At 43.2% G+C, this 20,870-nt stretch overlaps 1 protein-coding gene across 8 annotated transcripts in view; it reads right to left on the reverse strand.

Annotated features, from left to right (window-relative positions):
- Window positions 1-20,870, reverse strand: part of TSPAN18 (tetraspanin 18) — a 124,602-nt gene that overhangs the window by 95,829 nt on the left and 7,903 nt on the right. Inside the window, exon 1 of one of the 8 annotated variants that reach the window (XM_037394010.1) lies at window positions 6,420-6,515. The exons of 6 other annotated variants lie outside the window; for them this stretch is intronic. The gene's annotated coding sequence lies outside the window, so the exon portion shown is untranslated. Of the gene's footprint in view, window positions 1-3,667; window positions 3,690-6,419; window positions 6,516-20,870 lie in introns of those variants that run through there. One more of the 8 variants, XM_037394011.1, reaches the window with a different exon arrangement.

The following is a 20,870-nucleotide window of genomic DNA, read 5'->3' on the forward strand; positions in this document are numbered from 1 at the left end:
GCCTCCTTTATCCCCATCAGGAAACCACCCATCCTGTAATTTGCTTTGAAATAAGGGGAAAAGCACTAATTGTTCAGAATTATTTGCTGTCTGAAACGCCAACATCTAAAAGTATGCATTCTCTGCAGTCATGAACTTGCTCTATCCCAGGGCTTGGGAAAGTACCAGCTTCACTGGGGCACAGCACTACCCATTGAGAGCCCCACTGCGGTATGCTCTACAGAAACTTGCCTGCCTGGACCTAGATTTTAAACCAGAACAAACATATTACTGTGAAACACGTGAGACATGTCTGAGCAAGTTATTTCCAGGCGATTTTCCCGTGAACATCTAACAAAACTGAAGTTTACATTAAATATACGCTGAGGATTTTCTCTTTCTTTTGAGGGCAACCAACATCCAAGCTCCTCTGCCCCAGGAGGTACTGGCACAACCCACCCTGATTAGACTCGGGAGGGGGAGCAAACAGCCAATTACTCTGATAACAATCTTATCTGAAGACAGAAGTGAGATTAGCTGCCTAGCTGCAGTGATTCTTCCTCAGATATAGTGCTAAAAGGACTGACTAACCCAGCACGGGACAGAGAAGGAATTTCCCTACAGAGCACCAGGCAAGTAAAGCAAGGCGCAGTTCTTCCTCTCCTGGTCCCTTTCAAGCAGGGAGAATTATCGGTTAGGACCAAGTGGCCATGAACAGCGCAGGTTCTGGGCTAGATGTCCTCCTGACAATGCAACAGCTCGGCAATTTCTTCCTTCTAGTTTTCTACTGATACACAGAATCTTATATGCAAAAAGCGGTGCGTGAGATTGGCAGGGATCCTTCCCCACTGATAGGGAACAATTCCATCCCACTGTCCTTCCTACCCATTTCATTTTTGCAGTCTACTCTCAAAATTCTCAGATGGCAGAGCACACATTAGTTTTCCATGAACCTAACGAACAATGCTGTTGGGAAGTCCTCCTCAGACAGTTTTGATTTTATTTCTCAAACTTGATCCTATTCTTTTTAGTTATTCCCTTTACAACAGCCAAACTAACCCCTCTCCCCTGGGTGTTTACAGCCTTCACATCTCTGGAACAGTACAGTAACAGACAGGGCAACATCAGGGGATATTAGCAGATCTTCTCTGAGATAATGATCCCAGATAAGCCTGCACTTAAATCTCACAAAGACAGAATAATTACTATAGTAACAGGACAACTGCTCAGAAGGTTGCTTACACCATACCTATACCAACAGTGTTACACTGGGGGCTTGTAAGTATTCCCTGCAATGGACACGACAGACCAGACTTGAGATGTCAACTTAGTTTCTGGTAAATCCAGACGCTGTAGGATCTGCTGTGAAGCTGGAGGGGAATCTGTGTGTGTATGGGGGCTGGGGGATCTTCAGTGACTGAACTACAAACTATCTCCCATACAGCAGTTTCATGAACACTTTACATTGCCCAGTTGCTTAAGTAAGGGGACAAAGACCTGGAAAACACAGTTCACCAGAAATGCCATACCTGAAACCAGTAACAGTTTCAACAGCCTGGGTAAATCAAGCTGATAGCAATTTGAAAATTGATAAAAGAGAAGTTGTAGCAAAAAGGTAGAGGTAAATTTCCTTCCTGCAGTATATGACAGCATCGTGCTTCATTATTTTCAGTTTTCTTTACACATCCTTAAAAAAATACATAAGCAACCAGCACAACTGCTATATGTCTGCTTTGCTGATCTGAAATCACAGCATTTTAGTTATAATCCTTCATACAGGAAGTTTATTTATACAGACAGGGATTTCTGGAATTCTGTAGGATTAGTCAATCTGCAGCATTCTCAGTGCATGAATTTTAGCATCAGAATTACACTGCCTGGATATTCAATGCCTAGAGTAAATATTTGGGCTGATGAAGGTTAAACAGATTAGTCAAGATGAAGCCAGAGTTCTCTGCTAATTTACTCAGAAGCTTAAATATTGCTCTTCTTTAGTTAAGAAGCCTAGTTTGAAAGAAAAACCCGTGAAAGCAACAAATGTAACATACTTATCCAACCCGGAGTGAGACAGCACCAAGATTTCTATCATCTTCAGCCTGGGTAAGCACGTGACAAAGCCCCACACTGAAACACAAATCTCACACTCCTTGGCCTCCTTATGGGAAATGTGCAGAGGAACTCCAACACGAGCTTGCTGCTCTGAGTTTCAGCTGCACCAGGGAAATGGGATAAACAACCCCCCTCCTGGTTCTATTCAAAAGCAAGAGGGAAATAATTGGTGTGAAAACCATTTGGAGCTCAGTTACACTTTTGAGATGTGAAGAGGCAGTTACGCACAAGGCTGTCTGAGACCTGATCGTGTCCGTAAGTCCTACCATGCAGAGGATTTCCAAATGTTCTCAGCAATGCCACACATCAGCTTTCATCAAAATCAGCAATAAATTCCCACCCATTATAGGCAGAGCAGTGTTAAATTAGGTCCAGTTCTGAGCCCACCTGCTCTATCCCCCAAGCTTGCTGTGCCGTTTTTCTGTGGCACATCCAATGTCTGATCCAAAGCCCCTCCACTGCGAATAGGCTTTCAGTCAGTTGGTGAAGGAACAGTAGTCAAGAGTGAAACAGCCAAACTGATTGATCTCAGTTTGATACATGTAGATTAAGACTGAAAGCAAAAGGACAAGTTATTTAATAAAAAGAAAAGACAACGTGTCAGCTGGTACAAAGCTCGCACAGGCTAAGAGTTTGAGGAGGAGCAGGCAGGCATTAGGCATGTTTTGGTCCATTTGTTCTATTTCAATTTCCAAATCCATTTTATTTAAAGACACAGACATTAAAATGTTTTTTATTAGGGCATCAGGAAAATAAAACTTGTGTTTCGACTACATGTCTCTGCAGAGGACTACTCCCACTTGCTGGCTTTCCACCCTTCACTATATCGCACCATCCATCCCCACTGAGGTTGTGTCTTGTTTACCACACTCTCAAGAAAATTTGTGTACAAATTTCAGACAATTTGAAAGAGAAAAAAAGTGCCTTCCCTCTGATCCACATTTACTCTGAACAGATGTAACATTCCTAAGAAGCTCTCAGCTGACTGCCTTTGAAGTCTGAAGAAAAGGGGGGTGGGGGGAAAACTCGACCTTGAAAGCTAAATTTCTTCCCTTAAAAGAAGAAGTCTCCAGGGACTCTTGTGAGAAATAAAAAGCAAATTCTCCAGATCCTTATCTCATGCTATTTTTGAGACGCTTTTGTTTTGTTCCTTTGCTCTAGTCATGTATTAGATTAAAAGACTTCCACAGACATGGCACACGTGCAAGCAGACCATTTGCCATACTGGATTGGTGCCCCCTGTGCCAGGGCAGCCCCCCCAAGCTTCAGTCCCACTTCAGCTTTTCCTTTTCAGGGAAAGCGCAGCACAGCTGCAGCTGCAGAACCAAGTGTGACAAGAAAGATTTTACGGCAGGCAGCTTGCAAAGAGAAGTTTTGCGAATGTAAAGCATTGACCCAACATGAATTCCCACCCACAAGCACTCCCACAGCAAGTCCTCCCTCGTGATGGGTTGGGGTCTGGACAGCACTCTAACAGCACACAGCCTTGCACATCAACACCCCTTGGAGTTGTGCCATGGCCTCTCACGCCACCGTGGCTGGAAATACCATTATTTCAGCAGACACAGCTTGCACTTACCCCAAAATTGTCAGAGGTGACCAAGTTAACTTGAACATGGCAAAAAGGGGCAGCTTTTCCTGTTTTACCTCGCTCTGTCTGCTGCCATGTCCTCAGCGTTGTTCTCCTCTCCCAAGCTCAGCTCCTCCTCTATTAGTCTGCCCTATTAACCTTCTCCATACCCCACCCACCCAAATTTGCACATTATTAAGCATCCAGAACCTTTTGTTCAAGGTCCTTAAACAAAAGCACAGCTACCACATTTCCTGGCAAGAGATGTCTTATACCCAGCAGTCACTTAGGGCAGCTCTAGCAGACTCATTTCCCCCAAACACAAAAACAGGGCACACCAGACAAGCAAATTCAAGGACATGTCCTTTCCCGAATTCCACAGAGCAAGATAAGCCTGTGAGCCTTGTGCTTACTTTATCTTAACCAAGAGGCTTCCCCATTCTCCCACTCAGTAAAAAACTAATTATTTACCACTGAGGCACATAATAGGTTAAAGTTTCCTCTGTCTTGTCTCAGCTCCCTTTGCAGATTAGGGGAAAACAATGAAGTCTCCGCACTTTGTGATATTGCTAATGCTTCCTGTGGGGATAGCAGTGCCGGCTGCAAAGAGGATTATGATTATGGTTTAAAAGAAGTGTGCACTGTACTGCCGCAAGAGGCACAGGCTTATAAAAAAAAAAAAAACACAACCAAGCTGCCCCCAAACTATGCACATGGGACTCCTGCCTGGCTTCAGTTCTGGCTGATGGCTCTGCCTCAAATCACACACCCACTTATCAGGAGTGATAAAGCAGCAGCTGAGCTTGCAGGAGGCATCGGCAGTGGGGGGTGGGGGTGGGGTGGGGGATAAAAGAGTAACACTGTGCAAGCAGCTTGAATACGTTCACCATCAGAACACACAGCAATGTTTACAGATCATCCCACCACATTCATCTGCAACAAAACATGGAGCTGGCCAGGGCACAGCGGAGCGCAGGAGCTGTGCATTCCTAGCCACAGTTGGGAAATCTTGAAAGAAAAAGTGTTGGTAGAGCTGTACTAGCTGTGGTGACATTGGCTGGCCTTCCACAGTCAAGACTACAAATGCTCTGAAAAGCACACCATTGTCAGTTAGACCTGCTCTGAACAGTTAGCTTTGAGTTACAGCTTCAAGTGCTGTTAAGGGCCTCTCTCAGACTCACTGGTGAGCACAGAGTTGACTCAATTTAAAGAACAAGAAATTGTCACTGAGCATTCATAAGACACATTCTCATAGAATCATAGGATGGTTTGCATTGGAAGGGACCTTAAAGATCATTTAGCTCCAACCCCCCCACCATGGGCAGGGACACCTTCTGCTAGACCAGGTTGCTCAAAGCCCCATCCAGCCTGGCCTGGAACACCGCCAGGGATGGGGCATCCACAGCTGCTCTGGGCAGCCTGTGCCAGTGCCTCACCACCCTCACAGTCAAGAATTTCTTCCTTATATCTAATCTAAATCTACCCTTTTTCAGCTTAAAGCCATTCCCCCTTGTCCTATCACTACATGCCCTTGTAAAAGGTCCCTCTCCAGCTTTCTTGTCAACCCCTTTAGATACTGGAAAGCTGCTGTAAGGTCTCCCTGAGGGCCCTTCTCTTCTCCAGGCTGAAGAATCCCAACTCTCTCAGCCTGTCTTCACAGGAGAGGGGATCCAGCCTTCTGATCATCTTTGTGGCTCTCCTCTACTTGTCCCAAGATATCCATGTCCTTCTACTGTTAGGGGCTTCAGAGCTGGACATAGTACTCCAGGTGGGGTCTCACCAGAGTGAAGTAGAGGGGTAGAATCACCCTCCTTCAACCTACTGGCCCTGCTTCTTTTGATGCAGCCCAGGATCTGATTGGCTTTCTGGGCTACAAGCACATATTGTTAGGCCATGTTGAGCTTTTCCATCACCCTGAGCTCTAAGATACTATGTGCAAGACAGCAGTTTACTCACGTCCATACATCTCTACCCGCTATTACAGAAGAGACACGGCACAATTTCCTTCTTGTAATAACAAGGCTTTGGCCAAACCAGCCAACATAAATTTCTCATCTTCAAGGAGTGCCTAAGTAGCAGGATACACCTACTAGCTACTGCCCAGGTAAGCTTGCACACACCACCACCCCCAATTTTTGCACAGCTCAAACCAGCCATCATGAGAACTTGAGTCCTCTTGAAATGTCACGTTTAGGGTAGACAAATCCTGCTGATGTGTGACAGAGTTTTGTTGTTGTTGCTGTTGGTTTGGGCTTTTTGATTGTTGGTTGTTGCTTGTTTGTTTTTTTAAACACTATCATTGTGCTTGTTCTTTGTCAAGTTATTTGTACAACTGATGCAAGCTCAGTAACACAGATATTCCCCCTCACTCCTAATTCTGTTCAGAGTGGTTTAATAGCTCCCTATCTGCTTGCTAGAGGCTAGAACAGTGAGCGATAGCATTAATGCATGCTCTCCTGGATTTTTACAGGCTTAGAAATCACTGAGCTTCACACCGCCCCTGGCCTCACCCAGCATGGCACTGTCTCATTACACAGCGGTGGTGTAAGCAGTCTTTGCCACCTCCTACCACACACCAGAAAAGCCACAGACCGAACACTCCAGCCAGCAGTAATACTGAACAAAGCAAGAGTTTTAAGATGCTCACGAGGCACTTCCATGAATTTTTGCATGCCTTGAACCAAGCTGTTTGGCTCCTGCAGAGGGTTAAGGTCTCTTAGACTCAGTGTAAGTTGGATGCTTTTCACTAACCAAAACAAACCTTGTGCTGGCACAGTTCATGCACGTCTCCGCTAACCTTCACTGCTGGGTGCTGGGCTCATCTGGGTTCCCTTTCTATCCACTTTTTCCTTACCATTAATCTCTGTGGAAGAGAAGAAGAAATGGAGCTGAAAGACCAAAGATTTGCCTGGTTTATGGTTTTTAAAAACAAAATATAAACTAAACTAGAAACTTTCCCATTAACCTGTCTCCAACTTGTGCTTTAAGGGACTTGTGACCCCCTGCAGAGAATTCAAACTGACCTAATGTTTCTGATGCTCTCTTATTCTCAGAACACAATCGGGGCAGAGACATCTGCAATAATAAATTAAATAAAGACGTTGTCTTTCATATCTTAAGTCATCATGTGGGCCCTAAGCCTTGGAAAGTCAAACTTCAGCGCGTTTCTCAATTTAACATCCTGAGAGCCGGTGACTTTAGATATGCAAGAAAATTTCATACCTCAGAAAAAATGTCTTGCTTGATGATAAGCGTTTTAAAGATTATCTAAGAAGATTAATAGGATTATTTGATAACATGTTCTACACAAGGCAACAGTGAGAGGAAAGGCAACCTTAGCAAGGAGGACCAACACAAAAGCAGCAGAAAACCAATCAAATCCCTCAAGTGAGGGCTGAATAAGTTGGCTTAAGAAAAAACAAAGTGACAGAGTGGATTCAGGACTAGATAAAGACGCTTCATCATCACCTCTGCAGATGAGTCATTTTCCTCTTGGCAACATGAATACTGAATTGTATCAACAGCATCAGGACCAGCTTTCCACTCAGATCTAGTTGGTATGTCTCTGCTCTTTCCAGCCGCAACAGCCCAGACAGAAACTTTGACTGACAGTGGCATACATCATCATACTATAGTGACCTTTGGTACCCACTGCAAAGGAGACTCATCCACAGGATGGGTTGTTGATTTAAAACAAAGGAAAAGCAGACAGAGTAAGCACGACACTGCCAGGCTATCACTCGCAGTGATGCAGATAGAAATGCATTTTGCAAAGGACAGCTCTGAGTTTAGGCAGAACCAGAACTGCTATGCAAGAGAAGGCTGGAAGCAAGGAATCAGAAATAGGTCTATAGGTAAACTTTACACCTCTGTCCTGCTTGAAAACTCTACCTTAATCAACACTTAACTGAGGATACAAGTTATGTAGACAACTAAATGTCTGACTTTCAGTAGAGACCAGTTACACTGAAAATGGCACAGCAGCCACAGTAAACAGGAGAAGCAAGAACATGTTAAAACATTTTGTCTTCCACACCGGCCTTAATGTCAAATGCAGCAGTTCATTTTGTGACCTGCACAGGCTCACCAACCCATTTCTCACCAGTCATCTCTACCACAGCAACAATTGAACCAGGCTGGACTGAACTGACCACATCGCACCGAGGAGCTCCACACTTCTGTGGCCTCTTGTGACTCCTCCTTACCTGAAGGACATCTAGCATTAAACACTCTAAACTGGCAAGTGCTTGCTGCCCTACACGGATGTATCTCACTCTGCCTATACAGAGACTTTGGTATATCAACTTCTAGAATGCAGTTCATATGTTTTTAAAATCAATCAGAATCCCTAAGCTCTTACAGAAGGAAACCAAAAATATTACTGCCAATCACCCATCAGACCTAGAAGCCTAGGTGACTGTCATACATTAAAGAAATTAAAAGGCTACATTTGACACAGTATATGCTATCTTCCCATCCCTATTTTGAAAGGCTCTGATTAAAGCACTCCTAGTATCAAAACTGGATTTATTTCAGGTTTTGCGAACAACAGCCTTGAGCTGAATGCTGCCAGCCTGCCTGCAGCCTTTGCGGAGATTAGGTTATTACCAGCCAACTATGAGAATCTTAAATCCAGTATTAATCCTAATTCCCATGTAACCACATCTTCATTGTACAGTGAAAGCCCGCTGTGCATGAACTTGCACATGCATTCTTCCATGTGCAATAATCTGTGTCAGAAATAACAGATGCTAAACCTCATGTATGTTTAAGAAACACATTCTGACCTTGGTTTCCAGAAAATCCCAGTAAAGGAGAAAGACTGGAGCTGGCGAAAAGAATGGGCCAAACTGGAATTATTTCCAGGAGATGATGGGAATGGGAATATTTCCAGCCTAAAAGCTTTTAGCAGCCAATAACAGGAGTTTTCAACCCTGGCTTGGAAGAAAACAGGATGTGTAGTCAAATCACAAGGACATAGAAGCATCTGTGACCCTGACCCCATAATGCTGCAGCAGTGCTGCCAGTGTCACATCCCCAGTACCAAACCGCTTGGATGATAACCACTAGGACTGCACAAAGCACTGCCCATCACCATGGTCACATTCACTTTGCCAGGATCAGTTTCTGAGGGCAAAAGATTCAACATTTCCTCTGAGCAAGCCCTCGTTCCTTTCTCCTCCTAGACGTTCCGAAGCCAGCATGCCCCATCTTGCCAGCCTCAGCTGCTGAGCCCCTGGGGATGGGGTCAGACCAAGGCAAGACCTTCCTACTGCCCACCAGAGCAAAGGCACGTCCTGCAATTCTTCATGTCCAAGTTGCACTGACACAGAATCACTACAAAAGCTTTTGCTAACAGCTAGCTCTTCCTATTGTAAATGCAGGGGAGCCAAAGTGCCATCCTGTGTCCTTTCCAACATTATTTTACACCAACTGCCTTTCAAACCCCATTTATGGCAGCCAGATTAGGCATGTCTTCAGCTTTCCAAGGCTTGCCAAATTGTCCATGGGCAAGATCAGGCCATTCAGTACCTCCTGGCATTCCTAGGCAAGGTACCAATCCTAGAAACAAAGCAGCTGAAGATGAGAACAGACTGCTGCTTGGTCTACTATTAAATGGGACAATTATAATTCAGTTTAAAAAAAAAAAAAGTTCTCACGTATTTAGAAAGACCTCAGTAATGTTTCCTGTGTTTAAAGCACACAGATTCATTGTAGATGAAAGGAACCTTTCAGGAAACACACTCCTAAGAGAACAAAAACGTGTTTGGCACCACTGCCTCTTACAGACAAGAGGACCTCCCTACTGGCAAGGGAGTCAACATCTGCTGGAAAAGGTAATTTATGTTTTTTTAAAGTAGGTACAATAATTGCTGAAAAACTCTATTTCCACCAACTCCAAATCAGCAGCTTGAACTCCCCAAACTAAAAATGTTATGAGATTTAGGGGCAATATTCTTTAACTGGAGGCATAACTAGATCTTCTGTCTGCTTGCAACTCGGTATTACCTATTGCTTGGTCACCAGGACACCCACGTAAAGGCCCCAATAAAGTCATGGTACACTGGAGTAACAGGAGGCTGTACATCAACTGAGCCGTGGTAGCTCCCTGAGATGTGTGCATGCTCATCTCCTGCAGCTGACGCAAGGTAATTTGATTTAGCAACGATAGAGTTCAGCTAAATTGTATTACCTTTCATTTGCCATGGGCTAAGACCACACACATGGACAATAACCACAGCTCATCCAACAGCTGGTAATTTGACTGACTGCCTGGCTTCTGGAATACTGCAGACTGGTTCATACACCTTTTTTGCCTAACTTTAAGCCAATGTTTGAACAAAGCACTTTCACTTTCCCAGAAGGTGTCCTGCCTATCATGCTGGTGCATATCCTGGGGCAAGGTGTCTTCAGTCCTGGGAATCTGGAAATACAAAGATTCTTGGTGGAAATAATTGCTGCTACAATGAAGACTGAAATCTCAGAGCATAACACCTCCAACACACCAAATCTCTGGATAGGAAAGCACACATATATCTAGTCTGAGCAAACAGGGAACTTTCCCTATTTACTGTCATGGGCTGGATCTCTTAAGACCCTTCTCACCTCAGAAACATAGACTAGTACATGCAAACAAGGCAACAGCTGTGAGATAGCAACTTGCAAGTTTTAGACTGTGGTTTCTGACAATAAGCATTTCAGCACTCCTCCTTTCCTCACTCAACCAACAGAAAGGAGAATTAGGGCTTTTAAATTATGCAGGTAATTAAAAAAAATAAAAGGAAGAAGCCAGAGATTCCTGTTCTATTCTGCATGACAATTACTCTCCCAAGGCAACCCTAAATAAAACAAACACCTGCACTGCTGCCTATCAAGGAGGGTGACCGAACCGAACCCCTTCCAAAAATACCCTTCATGGACCATGCCTGCATATCCCGCTAACCCTTTGGCCAGCCCAGCAACCTGCTTCACAGGCTCATCCAAAAGCCCAACTCTAAATGGCATGTTCCTTCAGAAATAGTAGAGGATTTTGTTTTGCATTTGTGTTTAATATTTAATCTGCAGAGATTAACTGCATACTTAATCACAGAAGCGACATTGATACGTCTTGTACATGCATTCCTCTGTAAATTCTACTTTTCCCACTGCCAATACCTTCTTCTTCTAGCACGGAATAAGGGGTTGTGGTGGAAGTATGCAGCTCAGGCTCCCTTCTCTTCACACATACAAAAAACCAAACAGGAACTGCAAAACAGTTGCACAGTTTAAGATTTTTGTCTGCAAAACAACTATGGACACAATAAAAGCTATCTATCTATGCATACAGTCCTAATTTTTCATGATTAACCAAAATATACTTAAATATTAATAAAATTTTATCTATATAATACATATAATTAATATACTTAAATATTAATACTTAAAATATTAAGTAAATATACAAGAAAACAAGTAACTAAATTGAAGAACCTCCAAGTTACATTTTTTTCTCCCCCAGTAATCACAAACATTTCGGGGGGGGAGTAATTTCTTATTAGAAGGTATTGTTTGCAATACCTAAAGCCATCCATTAAGAAATGTAAGAATCTGAGAGGGATGAGTCCAGTGAAAACAGCCTTTAAGTATACATGAGATCAACAAGCAGATTGCAACTGTCCGTGCTGGGAAAAATACAGGGGGTGGGGTGAGAATATCTCTTCCTTCTCCCAAGTATATAAATATACACACAGTGTCTCAAAATAATACGTTTGCTAAAAGCCACACAGGAAATCATGGTCAACACACATACTAGAAAACTCACACACCCCAGCGCTTACTGTATTATTCACCAGCTATATCTTCATATCATTTAGAACAATCCAAGTCAAAACAGTTTTCCCCAAAATCAATTTCCCCAGCATCCTATCCAATCTAGTTTAGGATGCCCCAAGCAAAGCAATACCTCTTCATACTCATGCCGAATGAGAAAGGAAAATCCTATTCCACAGTCTCACTGCTATCCAATCCCTTTACCTTGCTTCATCCAGTGTCGTCCCAGTACCAACCCCAAACAGATCCCTGCAGCAATCCCTTTTATACTGCCTGCCCTTGCTCTTGACCCCAGGTGGTAAGTCTTGGCTATAAAATGGAAAACACTGATGCTTTTAAGATATGAAATAAGGTGGCAGCTAATATTTAACAGTAAATATGCCTTAAAAAAAATAAAAAACCAAAACATTGAAAGTTCACTGAAACCTGAAAGCCACAACCCTAATGGCAAAAATAACCCCACAGCTCAGTGATTTGGGCTCTCCAGGGAGCTGAAATTGCCTGGCTAGTCCTGATTAAAAAGATAAGCACAGACAGACCCATTGCTCTAAGATATTTCAGACCAGCTAAAGGAATGACCGAGTCTCATGGGTTTAATAACACTCACAATTTCAGTTATTTGTGTCGCCAGTTATCCAAGTATTTACCTGGCTCCAAAGCAGAACATGAACAGAATCTCTGTAAGAGTTGAATGAGATATTCCTAGCACATCAAAAACCTCAGCCCCAAACCTAAATAAATGGAATAGAAGTTCCTCACAGATACACATAGCATCCCCAGAGGACAACGCCTGCTTGCCTCCTGTGCAGACCAAACCAGCCCAGCTGCTTTGGGCAGCAACAGCAGCTTAGCCAGAGCGACACAGAGCTACTTCAAATACAGTATCCGCTCAGCATCTGAGAATATCATCTCAGCATCTCATCTTGCTGTCCAGGTCACAGCTGCCACATAGCAAACATAGAAAACACTCCGAGATGTGCGCCCACCTAAAGCCCACCCCTTCCCTTGCTTAGGATGGTGAGGCAAGATAGCCAGGAGAATCAGAATCAACTTGATGAAAAACTAGGGTAAGCAAACAGAGAACATCTGCACTACTGTAGGAGACTTGCATTCAACCTATCACAGGCCCTGTCTCCCAGGGCCCCTCAGGTATGTTCTTGACTGGATAAGTTGCTTTGTCAGTGGCAGAACTCCTCGTGCCCTGGCAGCCACACAGATCTCTTGCACAACAGAGGCATCCACAACTCTGGGGGCAAGGTGCCCATCCCAAAAACCAGGTGGGGAAGGACCAAACCTCCACACAGCTTCCTGAGTCACCCCAGAAGGGGGCTGCAAGAGTCATCCAGCCAGAGCAACCTGGTTCCAACTTCACTTTGGGTTTTTTGGGTGAAGGGAGCTCATTAGCCCTGCGCTAGCCTTTCCTGTAGGATGTTGGTTACCTGGCTGACCTACACCACACCTGCAGATAAGCTCAACAGAATGACTATATTATATTTAATATAAATAAATGAATTATATTTATATATGTGTATTTATATTAAATAAATACCTTATATAAATATATAAAAATTATTTATATAATTAATATAAATAACTGAATGAGTCTATTCTGATGGGTGATGATGGGTGCATCATTCTTCCTTATTACTGGGAGAAGTTGTAGTTAACAGATGAAAAGCTACCTAAAACTTAATTTCTGGCTGGACTGTCCTTTTGCCATTGAGCAACATTATTCTCACCGCCCCTCTGACAGCTTCATATGTTGAAAGGGTTAAAAAAGACAGCAGAACCATTAGCATTTTGATAGCTTTCCACACACATATAGCAAAAAGTCTTTAAAATTCATTGCATTGAAATAATCCTTCAAGTCTAGCATTTCCTCCTCAGCTCGAGGCAACCAACTGGTTTTCCTCCCTTTAATACCTTAATATAAAGCTCCAAGGAGTTCCAGGCTAGAAGTCTCAAATATGCTGAAGAAAAGCAGAGTCCTGAAGTTCAAGAGAAATCATGTAAAGTGTCTGGGGTTTAATTAAGAAACAACTATAGGGGCATCAACTTAGATACTGCAGCCACCCTAGAGATCCTGACTTCTGTAGATCACAGCTCACAACACATGCACACACTGTTTTCCTTCCAAAACGCTGAGCACACACAGCACGCACACACAGCACACACACACCCCCGAATTTCAGCTGCCACAGAAGGTACGCACCATCTCTGAAGAATGAACAAATTAAAAACCTTGACCCTGATTCAACACAAGCTCAGGGACTTGAGCGCTCATCAAGATCAAGGCTGAATTTTTTAACACTATTACAGTCTCAAGAACAAAGCTGTGATTTTTAACTGCACAATTGGCATTAATACTCAGCAGCTCCACACCTGTGCCTGGGAAGTTTGGGGGGTTTTGGGTTTTGTTGGGTTTTGTTTTGTTTTGTTGGTGTTTTGTTGTTTGGTTGGGTTTGGGGTGGTTTTTTGTTGGTTTTTTTGTTTTGGGTTTTTTGGTTTTTTTTTTTTTTACAGTGTGTGCCTTTTTAACATCTCCAGAGCAAATCACTTTCTCAAGGAAGCACCCAGGAGTGCCTCAGGGTAGAGAAAGCAGCCATCTCACTTTGTGGCTTTGATTAGGATTGCTGCAGTGGAAACAGGCAAATGTTTCAGGACCACATCACTGCTCAAATACTGCTACATGGCAGGACTGGAGGAGTCACTAACTTGTTAAGGACTATTAGGCTTGACAAGATCCTCTCAACAAACACCTTTTTTGGGGTAAACAGTCTGAAAAAGCCAGTCTATCCAAAGAAAAATACTTGCTACAAACCTGTGCACACTTCTAAGAGAATTAAACAGGTCAAAAGTTGACATTCAGAAGGCAAGAGTAGTAAGTGCACTGCAGTACAATGTGGAAAAAAAAGAGGTTCAGATCCCAGGACCACAACCTCTAGTCTCTCATACTCTCATGCATATCCCAAACCACAAAATATTGACTATTTTGGCAGAGGTAAGAATTCCCACTGACCCCCCTAGTCCTTCCAAAACTTCAGAAGATCTTTGTTTCTGTATGAGAAACAACTACACAACCCTCCCCCCCAAAAAAATATCTACAAACAGAACTTAATTTACAGAGAAAAAGGCGTTCTATCCAAGTTTAGTAAAAGCACAATTAACACAGTCAAAAGAAGGGAAAGCCTTTGCAACATATCACTGAGCAATACAGGACATTTGGGTACAAGAGAACAGCAAAGCCAGCCATTTATTTAGCTAAGAAAAATCTTCCAATAACACTGGAAATATTCCCTTCCCATTTTTTAAACCTGAGATATATTTTAAAGGAGCAAAATTTTGATAGGTGCTATGAAGGAAGAGTCACTGGCTCTTCCTTAAAAACAAGATGTCTTATTTTCTAGTCTGTTACAGATTTCCAGTGATACCCTCAACAAATAATTTGGATTTCCCTTACATCAGTACAATGGGAATTGGTAAACAGGATTCTCTGCCTCAAAAAAGTACTACAGAGATACAATCCATTTGCAACCCTGAGATGTTCAGATAACATGGACCACGTGAACTCGATCAACAAGTGCCAGATAGTTTCTATTTTGTGTCACAGTGATTATCTGCCAGAAAAATTCTGAGCACTGGGCTCATTCTTGTAGGCTAGTTCAGATGCCTGCCCAATCTGTTCACTCAAGCACACTGCACTGGATCATTATCCACCAGTCAATCTCTGATTCATGTCTGGGAGTACACATACTGTAACAAATGCTACTAGCAACACGAATCCTCTTTTGAATGCATTTACAGCTATTGGAAGGGTGAGAAAATTACCTTATCACCAGTTTCTACAACTGCATCTGTTTCACAACCTCCTTGCTAAACAACAGTGTATCAGAACAAATCCTTGCTTTACTAGACAGAATTCATGACAGGGAAAAAAGCTCAGAGAGAGTAGAACAGGAAAGGGGAAGGAAGTGACAAATCTTCTCCCTGCAGAGTTACCTACAAAGCTGCAAGATAGCCAGACTCAGACACTCTTACATTTAATCATATTCCATTTTAAAAAATCAATGTTTGGTCCCACTCCATACCCTTGCACTTTCATAAAGAATCAAAGATTACAGCTGGAGATTGCAGCTTCATGCTAAAGGATAGTCTACAGGCATGATCTTGTAGGATACTAAGGGAAACAGATCCACTACATGGCTTCTTCTGGGCTCCTTCAGCTTTAAGTGACCAGTCCTAGACTGCAGCATTGAAGACCACAAGAATACAGCTCCAGCCACAGAAAGGATTTTGCAAGTCAATCTCAGGGAATACCTGGGCATGCAGCCTTGGTCTGGGTTATGGCAAACCCTCCACAATGCCAGCCTAGTGCAGTCTGTCCCTTCAACAGGAGGACTTTGCAGCACAGCTCGATCAAACATCTAAGTTCTCAACTTTCTGGAACTATTTTCACACTACCCTGATGTTCTTCAGTTCTCCATCCCTGATTCAGAAGAGGAAAAGTGTGAAGTCTTAAATCAATAGCTTTCTTTTCTCAATAAATATAATTAAATGTACAGAATATAGACATGAAATGGATGCAAAGAAGTCTGGTCATTCACTGATACAGAAGATGCAAACTGACTTTTGAGGGCAGTCTAGTCCTTGAAAAGGTCTCGCATAATTCCCAAATGTCAGCTATCATTAACAGCACAGTCTAAGCCTCTAACGAAAAGCAGCAGCTTACCTTCATCCTCCTGGGGATCTAAGGAACCTTAGCAATCGGCCTCTTAGAGGTTCCTTTAGATGTTCCTTTAATGACTGTAGCCAGAAGAAGCAAGAGGCAGAAAGCTACTGATATTTCAACCAAAGACAGAAGACAGACTTGATAGATTTAAGAGAAATATTTTTTTCTTAGATCAATTTTTTGTGAAAACATATTGAGAGATTAATGTCAGCTAATATTTGACAATAAGTATCGCCTTGCTATCACCAAAAAGCCACCATAAAAGCAAGGCTTAGGGTGTCTTTATTTGTTCTTTCCAATGTTCCGTATCTGGGGTCTGCATCTCTGCCTGGGGACAGGCACACTGGAGCTCATCTCACATCCAGGAGTGCTTTGACATTATACTATTTCCAGAGCTGACTGTGCGTAGTGGATTCCTCTGTGCTGCACCCATTAAAGATCCTGGTTCTGGTTCCCACTAGCTCAGCCCTTCTGCTGCCCCATGCTTCTGTGTGCTATAAACACACCTTATGCCTCCTACTTTAACTTGAAGAAGAAGGAGGGGTGAAACCAAAAAGGCAAGCTCAGACTCCTCATGTACCACAAGATGAACAAAAGTCTTCTTAAAACAGGTTAGCAGACTATCTGAGGATGCACTTGGCTTCTTGGAAACAGGAAATTCCCGTTATTTAAACCTCAAATACACAGCAAGGGCCTGGAATGTTTTGTCTTTAAGAGGAGTGGTTTGTCTTTCTCTACGCAATGATGAAGTTTCAAACCCCAGCCTTCCTGCCACCCCCCTGGTTTTAAAAGCAGGGGGAACAAAATACAAAGGAAAGGCAGAGCGGCATTCTCATATGATCATAACTGGCGTGTGTACCTCAATTTTGCAATCCCACCTTTTACAACAGAGGGAGCCCCAGAAAGCTCCCTCAGCAGCCAAGCAGCACACAGCACAGCAGGATTCAGGAGGCTGAGCTGCTCTGGAACAAGCAGAGCCAGGGGCTTTGGTGGTGCAGAGAGAACCCACAGAGAACAAATGCCCTGGCTAAGCACGCACCTCGCTTATCCTGGCTTTTTTCCTGTTATCGCCTCACTCTCCAAGGACAGTTAAGAAAGGCTGAAGAGAGGACCACTTTCCTCTCCTCTCCATAAAACAGGGGGAGAGAAGAAATGGGAAGAAAGAGATCTATTACTGAAACCATGGGTTACCCCTGCCTTTGCTGATCTCGCTGCAATCAAACCAGCAGGAGAGTGTTTCATCCTGTTCCAAGAAGCTCCTCTCTTGCCTTAAGCATTATTTTTCCTACCCTGCCCAACAATAATGTCCCAGGCACAAACATACCAGCAGCGCTCAGCCTTATTTTGCTTGGCTGCTTAAGGTGCTTTTCTAATAATATTCCTCAGAGAAAGCAGGGACTCAAGGGCTATATAGCCTTGTACAACCTTGACCCTGCCAAAATACACCAGCAGTGCTTCAGGGTCAGTTGCTCTTCTGTGACTGCCATGCTGATTATTTTGCCAAGACAGCAAGGCCACTAAAGACGTAAGGACACCTTAGCTTAAATTTCTCATCCCACCATGTTTTCTGAGACTTAAAATATTTTTTCGTTTCACATAGGGATGAAGGTTTGGAATCCTTCATGCAAAACCCCATGTGCCCTAGAACTGCAGTCCTGTGGCTAGGTCATGCATTTCTGGCAGGTAGGAAACCTGCTTTCAGGACCCTGTTCTGGATTTGTGACAGCATAGGTGAAAAACCCAAACCACTTGGCTCCTAACCAGCATCTCTGCTTTGACTAAGAGATTCTATCCCAAATGTGAGAAATTCACCCAAGGAGAACTGAGTGAAGACCAACCCTTTCCCACAAGGCAATACTGGTTTCAACAAATCAGCATTTTCTGCAGGGAAATTTTTTCCTTGAAAAACTCCCAGCCAGTCCTAGCCTCAAGTAGTAAGTAGTGTGGTTTCTGCTGAAGATACAAGCCTGGAAGCAACCCACATCCAGCAGACAGGTTCTGCTTAGGAACAGCTCGTCTCCCCTAAGTAGGGCCAAGCCAAAACCGTGGTAGAAGAAACAAATAAGGCTTCCTGAAGTTTGCCCTGACACTTCAGATTCTCTCTTCTTCTACTAAATTAGTAGCTTGTATTATTAAACAGAGGAAAGGAGATGTGGTGGGAAAGCCTCACACACTGAATTCCTGTTCGCTTTATTCATTCCTTAGGCTGTGATTTGAGACAGTAAAAATGTTGCTGATGTCCAAACGAACATGTGCAACATAAGGTTCAAAGGCTAACCTGTACTTTATGTGGACAACTTCACGCACTGGGGCAGACAGTATCTTTTTCTTCTGTAACTCTAGGGAGAGGTAAATCTGTCTGAAGAGGGAATTAAAAGAAAACATATAGTAATATCACAGATGTCTCTCACAGTTTGTCTTGCTGATTTAAGACACTTCCTATGAATTGGCTTGAAAGCATCTCCAAAAGTAGAGCCTTCTTAAACTATGTTCTCCAGAAAAAATGCTTTTCCCCCTCTAAACACAGGATTTTAGATTCGATACAGGATTATCCTATATAGGTCACTAACACTCTGTGGAAACCTGTGTAAGAAGGGCTATTTAGATAAATAGCTCTATTCCCACATTAAATTTTTTGGCTTCTGTTCCTTTATTGCTAAGAATATTTCAATTGAAACAACATCTTTGTGCCTTTGAGGATCTCTGCTCCTGCTGCCACTTCCCTACCTGGAGCTATAATCCTGTGCTTGTCACAAACCCAGTCACTGCTGCAGAAGTTATTACAGCTACAATCTGCAGATTATAGCAACTTTTAATAGGGGATAAGCAGCAGGAAAAGGTGAGTTTAAGCAGCAAAGAACTTGGTGGTTCAAAGAGCTCTATTATTAATATTTATTATTTTTAAGTGTTCACTGAGTGCTGTAGAAGATAAAAGAACAAACTGAAAGCAAGAACCAAGGAATAGAGTTCATATAAGATGAGACAACGGGAGAGCATAAAGCATGAGTGTCTGGGGAGAAGGGGAGCCAAAGAAGAAGTAGTAACAGCAAGGGAAAAAAGCCACACCTTTTATCAACAAGATGTTCCTAATAGTACGAAGTATGAAGAGAATTAAAGAATTCCTCAGTGTCTAATCAGAACTGTTCCCCATAGGGGATCTTCTGAGCATTATTGGCATATCTTTAAAGACTGGAGCTTTGATCATAAAAAGCAAGTATGTGGTGAGGGGGAATGGAAAAACAACAAAAGGAAATGCAACTGCATCACCCTGTGGTATGAGGGCAAAATCCAGCCCTGGATAGACACTTTACAAAGTTCCAAGTAAATCCAGGTCCTCCATCATAGGCAAATTCCTCTTCTTTCCCACAAACCCTTTGCCTCTGCTGCCCTAGAAGGACTCACAGTTGGTACTTCTCTTCCCTAACAAAGATGTAAGCTTTTGGCTTACACCACTTGAAACCTTCACACTTTCAAACAACAGCCCATGATGCTTCACAGTTCCAATGCACTTTACCGAGATTAGCTAACAAGAATGTTCATCATACCCACATGCTGAGGGTACTGTCTTCATTTTCACAGCTGGTGAAACAGATGCTCAGAAAAGCGCTTTCCCAGAGCCAGAGAGGCTCTACAGCAGGCCGATGGCAGTGACGCTGGCAATTGCACACCTCTGTTCTGAACAGTAAAATCAGTGATAGGACTTGGGAGTGAGAGTCCAGTCCCCCCTCCCAACGCCCTCTGCTCCCCAAGGCCAGCACAGAGCTTCAAAGCTGTTCCCAAAGAGCATCATGTTACAGAAATACTACAAGAAATCCACTACCAACTGAAACTTGGAACTGTCTGCAGCAGCATTAACAAAGAAAATTAATGGTTTTAGACTAAACTCTGCCACTTCTCCTGCCAAGCTGTCCCTGCTGTAGTATCAAAATATGAACACACAAAATGCAAAGCATCAAACCTTCTCCATTTGGCTGGGGGGGGGGGGGGGGGGGGGGGGGAGGCGGGGGGGGGGGAGGGGAGGCACAGAACAAAACCCCCCCAACTCTTAATCCAGCCACTCTCCGGGAAACCCTATTCTTTCTTAATCACATCAGACTGTTATTCCTGACTGATGCTTCCCCTTAACATCCCCATAACAAAAGAAGAGAATCTGGTTTTAATTGGCAAAGCATCAATGTAAACTGAAATTCTTATCAGTTTGGAAGGGTTTTTTTTCAAGGCTGTGAACCCAGAGTCATTCATCACATCAGCAAGGTAGTACATTGTCAATTCTCAGGCTGCCAAAGCAAAACGTAGGTCAAAGATGTACTGGTGCTTCCAGCATTGTACCTCAGGCATTTCCAGAACTAGCTCTCAGCTTTTCCGGTATCTTATTCTGAAAAACATCTTGGTACAACTCTAAGATCCCTGTTACATGTCTGTGCTTCTGTCATATTCCCATCAGAAGCAAAGGCTTTGTTGATCAACAAAAACTAAGTGCCTCATTCTAAGCAGCTCCGAGAATCCCCTCTGACATTAACAAGAACAAAGGGCAGTCAGAAGCAGTTAAGAAATACATCAGACAAAGTCCACCCCTCTTTAGAACATTTTGAGACATTCAATCCTTTATTCTCAATTACTCCTTACACATGTCCATTGTGGACCCACCACATTATTACCCCTACTAAGCCCGAC

Source organism: Falco rusticolus, chromosome 7 (assembly GCF_015220075.1).
Source record: "Falco rusticolus isolate bFalRus1 chromosome 7, bFalRus1.pri, whole genome shotgun sequence".
NCBI classification, from domain to species: Eukaryota; Metazoa; Chordata; class Aves; order Falconiformes; family Falconidae; genus Falco; species Falco rusticolus.